Source organism: Dipodomys spectabilis, unplaced genomic scaffold (assembly GCF_019054845.1).
Source record: "Dipodomys spectabilis isolate Male_0828 unplaced genomic scaffold, ASM1905484v1 ptg000667l, whole genome shotgun sequence".
Lineage (NCBI taxonomy): Eukaryota > Metazoa > Chordata > Mammalia > Rodentia > Heteromyidae > Dipodomys > Dipodomys spectabilis.
In genome coordinates this window covers 144745-151029 of record NW_024871344.1, presented here as the reverse complement: position 1 = coordinate 151029, position 6285 = coordinate 144745, and the positions used below count along the sequence as shown (strand labels likewise).

At 32.4% G+C, this 6285-nt stretch overlaps 1 non-coding gene across 1 annotated transcript; it reads left to right on the top strand.

Annotated features, from left to right (window-relative positions):
• Positions 1–5819: 5819 nt before the first annotated feature.
• On the top strand, positions 5820–5923 carry LOC122101450. Its single transcript, XR_006146384.1, has one exon. It is a non-coding gene; the product is annotated as a U6 spliceosomal RNA (small nuclear RNA).
• Positions 5924–6285: the final 362 nt, after the last annotated feature.

Genomic DNA, 6285 nt, shown 5'->3' with positions numbered 1-6285 from the left:
TAAAGAATAATATTTACTATACCAATACAGTGAAATATTATTTCATGCAGCTTATTTTTAAAATTTAATTTTAATGTCAAAATGATGTGCAGTGGGGTTACAGCAATTGTAAGCTAGTGAAAACACAATTTTTCAAACTTGTTACCCCCTCTCTCATTTTTCTCACATTTTACTTCACCCCAATATGCCTCACAAGTTGTAATGTACATTTCCAACTTATTGTCTTGTGAGTATTGCAATTGCATTGGTTTGCCCTTTGTCCTCTGTCTCGCCATTTTGTTGCTCCTGTTCCCTTCCCTAATTAAGGTAAATGTATGCGCAATACACAGAGTACCAAAATCAAATACAGCAGGGGATAAACCATAGAGGAAAATCCCAAAAAGTATAGAAATCACATTGTACATTACAAACAACAACTGCAAATAAATATCTCTGTTTCCATAGCTTGGAGTTCATTTTGCTCAGCATCCGCTCATATGATCATATACATGCATAACAAAGCCACTGGAAAATAATAGTTTCATGGACAGTATATCAGGAAAAAATATATTAACTGTTTTTATGGTAAAGGTGGAATTAGGATTGGTGAATTCGTGATTCTGATAAAGGAATTTCAAAAAAGTTTAAAAGTTTATGACAGGTAAATTTTAATTGTTCAACCTTTTTCACAACTTAACCTATTAAGAAAATTTAAAATTACCTGGGAAAATAGGCTTTCATGTAAAGAAATCCATAGAGACTTAGCTGAGATGGAGCAATGTGGGTAAGATGGCTCATTTTCACACTAAATAAACAAACCTCACAAACCTTGCTGTAAATCATGTAGATTCCCTTGAGAATTGTCCTTAACCAGGAAAAATACTCTTACTGTGTGAAAACAAGGTTGTAGTGGGATTTAAACACAAATTTTGTAAAAAAAAATAAGAAATTAAAATTTGTGAATTGACTTTAATTACCAAACAATAATTTTCTGAATAAGATAATTTGGTTCAAATTATTTAGGGAGAGAGTGTCCTCCACAATGAAAGAAGGTATTGGGTTTACACTTTTCTGTTTGTAATACTTTCCACAATTTCTTTCCACGTGAAGCAGTGAAACACAGAAAAAAATCTGAATGGATACATCAAACCAATTATTTCGCATTTCTAAGTAGCTCAAAAATATAATATCCTTATTAACATGAGATAATGAAGACTTCTCTTATTACATAAGCCAAAAACTTTTGGGATCAGAAAAGAATTGAGAATATTGAAAAGGTAAGAAAACACGTTCTTAGAAGCCTTAGTTAAGTGTATTGGTTTCTGCAGTGGAGGGAGGCCAAAACTTTTTGATGTAGATTTCTTAATGTTTTTGCTACCTAAAGTGATTTTACAGAGTCTATTTGGCTCAGTGTATTGAAGAACACATTGAAGACATGAAAATAAATTCCACATCCAAATAAAAGAGTTTTGAAAGAGAAACCATGAAGATATAGCAGTGCGGGAGGCCTTATAGTCCTTCAGCTTTACTAGACCTGAAGCTAAGAAGCAGTGATTAATTGGAAATCAGTCAAGAGCAAAGAGGAGAACAGAGAAGTAAGACATAGAAGTATTGCCTTTGTAACAGACACAGTAATCCAAGGAATGGGTGATTTAACTCTATTCTTCTCCATACATTTTGTTGAGCAAATGCAAGACCATGAGAAAAATAATCTATTGAAATAATTCCGCAAAGAATAACTTCACTGTTCTTGATATGGTATCTAAGGAGAGTCTTAAGAGTGAAGATAAAAGTGGAGTATTCTTTGGTTTCTTCTAAGCATCTTGTTAGCAAAATATATCTTTGAGGTTAGAAGTGATTGAAGCAAAAAGTGGTGGAGTATTTATTTATTTTTGTTTTTTTAATATTTAATGCCCTAAATTTATTCTAATCTACTGCCGTTCAAGAACTGGGTTACATTATCAAGTAAAGCTAAACAAACAAATGAAGAGTTCGCTGGTGTTCCTCAAACCCAAATGATTCACTTTTGAAAGTGGAGGTTTCCTTTCTAAGGTCTGTTCCCTGTCTAGATACCCAGGGGTGGGTGCCAATGCTCTCAAGGTAGAGTATTTATTTTTGAGGGCACTTTAGACACGAGAAGATTTTCAAGGTAAATGAACAAAGAAAAAAATTATAGCTAAATATTTGTGATTACAGGTTCTTGAACTGGTTTTTTGGAGACAAAGTTTTGCATTACAGTTTATCCTCATTAACATAGATGTTGAGTTTTCGTGGCAACCAAATGCAAAGGGGAAGTTTAATGGACTCACTTGGACAAGTAAACACTATGATAGAAAATAATGGGAAATAAAATTTAGTGAAATATTTTGAACAATTACTTTGCCAGAACAAAGAAGGAAAGATATAATTCAAAATCACTTGATTTTATTAAAGGTATGAAAAAAGAGTAATGAAGACAGATGAGAGGAAACACAGAGAAATGTTTTCTCTCCAGTAGAATAATGCGTTTTTGATCTTGTTTCTTCCATTCTATCTTCACAAGCTATCAAGTGTGCCTCATGACTGGAGTGTCCAGTTCAGACAAAGAGCACTCGCAGATGAAAATATTCGCAGTAGATGTAGGTGCTTTATAACCTTTGACAATGTACTTAATCTGTTCTAAATTCTCCCCTACCCCAAACTGCCCTCTTTGAACAGCTTTGTTTGCTTTTCCCAAGACTTCCCTTCATTAACTGCTTAAAATTTTGATAGGTCATATTCATACTCTCTTGAGATTGTTGTTTGGTTGTGATTTTTGTGTTTTTTTGTTTGTTGTTGTGTTTTTAACTGAATTTCAAAAGGTTGTGCAAGTATATTACAATTGAATATGTCCATCTAATTGTCAAATGCTCCAGGATTAGAGTCACTCCTTCTATCATTCTCTACCAACCCCCTTCTCCAAGATTTATTTCAGATTTACCACTTCATTTATTACATGTGTATATTGAGTGTTCTAGATATATTTGCCCTTGTTCCATTTTTCATTCATTCTATGTCTTTACTATTATTCCTCTCAGGTTTCAATTTCCTGATAGTCATTCTGTTGAACTGTCTGTTAATATTTTGAAAGGTTTATATACATCTCCTGCAGTTTCAATCCCGCATATACATGAAGTGATGTCAGCTTATATTTCCATAATTCATTTGCAAGACTGGAGATGTGAAGCACCTAGACATGATTTTATTCTAATCCATTTGGAACATTAATCTTTAGTCAACAAAAAAGTTTAAAAATGGCTTAGAATTTATTGTACTAGTTTTTATAAATGGCTTTGTAAAATGGTGTGATTATTTTATTTATTTCGAAAAAGAAGAAAACTAAGATTTACTACTATAGAGGTATATGATAGAAATAGAAGACAGATTTTATGTTTGTCACATCTCTGATGAGGACCCATATTCAAGACTTGAAGTCATATTTCTAACTATGTTAAACAGGGAACACATAAAACAACGCATGATAAGGCAACTATTAGTGACTTTTTAAAATGTACCTTCTTATGTGATGAAATTTACTTTATTAGCTAATATTTGGGTTTGAAATATAGGATGCTGATCTGTTTAACATATTTCGGGAAGGCATCTACTCGAACAATGCCAATGGTGTGGGGGGTAATATTTCTACAATTTAATGAATGGTTGAACTTGTTTGGGATTAGTGCTGGGTAAATAAATCAATTCTATTGTAACTTGCCCCTACATTGAAAAACTTGTAATGTCACTATCATCTACTTGCCAAGTGTTATTCTGGCGAATGTGATTTTAAAAAGTTTATTTGAAAAGGAATATACTTTCAGAAGATTAAATGTAGGTTATCATTGGTTTGAGAAAGACAACATTTTTATACTACAGAACCAAGTTTTACTGAAGTAACAGTTTTTTGAAGCTCTAAGGATCTTCTCAATTAAAGTTTTTCTAAATTATATTTGACTTCTAAGTCAAGATTTCCTAGCCTTGGTAGACCATGTATGGATCTACCGTTCCAGGAAGTACTTTTGGCCTACTTATGCTGGGCTGAAATCTTTCATTAATCATTAGGAGAAGGTATTAAAAATATTCTTGTGACATTTGTGATTTTGTTCACTCAAATGGGCTTGTCATCTGTAAATTGAAAGTTTGAATTACAGTACTTTCTCTCATATTTTATGATCTCATCTTTCATTTTAAGTTGACTTGCATTTCACAATAGCTTACATCTAAATCCTGCAAGGAATTAAGGACCTGAAATATTATAGGAAATGAGAAATTGAGACATGTCTTCAATTACTTACTGTTGGCATGTTGAAAGGGCCTAGGTGAAAACTCTTGCTCTTGTTATCTGATGATGCAGATAACTGGGAACTGGTATCCTAGGACCCGTGGGTCCTGCAGAAGAATAATAGCTTTTAGACATCATATCAGCAAAATTTTGGTAAAATCAGTAAGAATGCTTCAGAAATATGGAGAAAAAGAGTTTGGGACCAGCGACTTAAAACAATAAACAGAGCAGCAGAGTAAAATACATTATAGATTAGAGGAAAACAATACTGTTTTTTTACCATGTAAATTCAGAAGATCAAGAACACTTAGATGGTATCACAAATTTATACCGAAGACATTGCATTGATACTTTTTATATTCTAAAAATAATTATTTATATTCCAATCTATTTATGGGAATAAATATCAATTTAGTTGTCAAATTATCATCTAATTCTAGTAAGTTTCACTGTGTGAAATTTAAGATCAACACATATAAATAAAAATATATAAGTATATATAATATAAGAAATTATTTTCCATTGTTTTGTTGTGGTTAGGGTATCAAAGGCAACTCCGTTTTAAAGTATTGTTCCATTATCTCTACCTCAGTTTTTGGTAGAGTTAGATCTAAAGCTTTACCATTTCGAGATTTACAGCCTAGAGGCAAGAGGAAACACTGTGATTAAAACATTACCAATTTAAGGCCTAATATCAAGGACTTGTCCAGGAGCTATGAAAATATTTGTTGATAGAAAGTCAGTAGTGTAAGTTCCTGCCTGGTTGGATTGTAGACAGGCTAGGACATTAGGTAATCATGCATATGAACAATATTTTCACCTTCTTGGCTTTAGCTACTTTTGAAATGTTTGGTATAATAAACAAAGGTATTTTAATAAAATACTTTGAATATCTGCCTTTAGCTAACAACTCATGGACAAGGTCTAAGTGTCCACTGTAGGCTTCCCCAGGAAGAGGGGTATACTCATCCTCATGCCTATTTTTAGAAAATACCTTCTATTCTGAATAATTCATTCTCAACTATTCATCTCTCTATGATCCCTTGTAACTAAGATTAGTTTTGTTCCAGTAAGACAATCTATGCTGTCACGGTAAGATATTCTGGTTGGTCTCTTCCTACATGGAAGAAGGGTAAAGGGTCAGGAAGACATTAGTGCCATTGAGACCTCATTTTGGAAATTTTAAGCTGCAGAAGTTTCGAAGTAGCTTTTAAGAAGGCTTACTTTGAATCCATTAGCTCCACAAAGCTAACTCAGTTGATAAGTAAGTACTTGAAAAGCCATCACCTTTGGACTTAGCTATAAAGGCTTCAAAATATGATCAAATTTAAAATGAAAAAGACAAAATAGTCATTGACAGAAAAATTGCAAATGTGAGCAATCCACCATACAATATAAGTTTTTTTCCACTATAAACAGAAATTTAGAGAAATAAGATCAATACCGTTTTTAGGAACAATAAGGGTTCATTGTTACAAATAGGCAACCAAGGATATATGCCTGTATAAAGATTGCATTATTAACTACTTAAATTTAGAGGATACTACAGGCTTCAGCAGCAGTTCTACCCAAATGACAACAATACCAAGATTAACATGGCACTTGCACAAGGATGATATAAAAATTTGTGAAGTATTCCATATTTTTCATTTTTCAGATGCAAGAAATGAAAAACAGTTATTAAAAGGTTGATTACAAAAATACAAGTGTAACAGCATATATAATTCATAGAATTAAAGGTTAGGTTGACATCAGTGTTTAAATCTTCACCTTAGAAAGGCCTTTACATAGCATAACCTTTACACAACTTGAAATTAGATAACATTGTCATCTTATCCCAAAGAAATAAAATACTATAAGGACCTAGGGAAAAAAAGGAATCTTAAACTTTTTCTATAAGGAATGCAATTTGAATGGACACATTTATTAATTAACCTATATATTATAAAACAATGTAGAATTCAAAATATATCTAGGAGAGAAGGAAATGGATTATGGACATTATACAA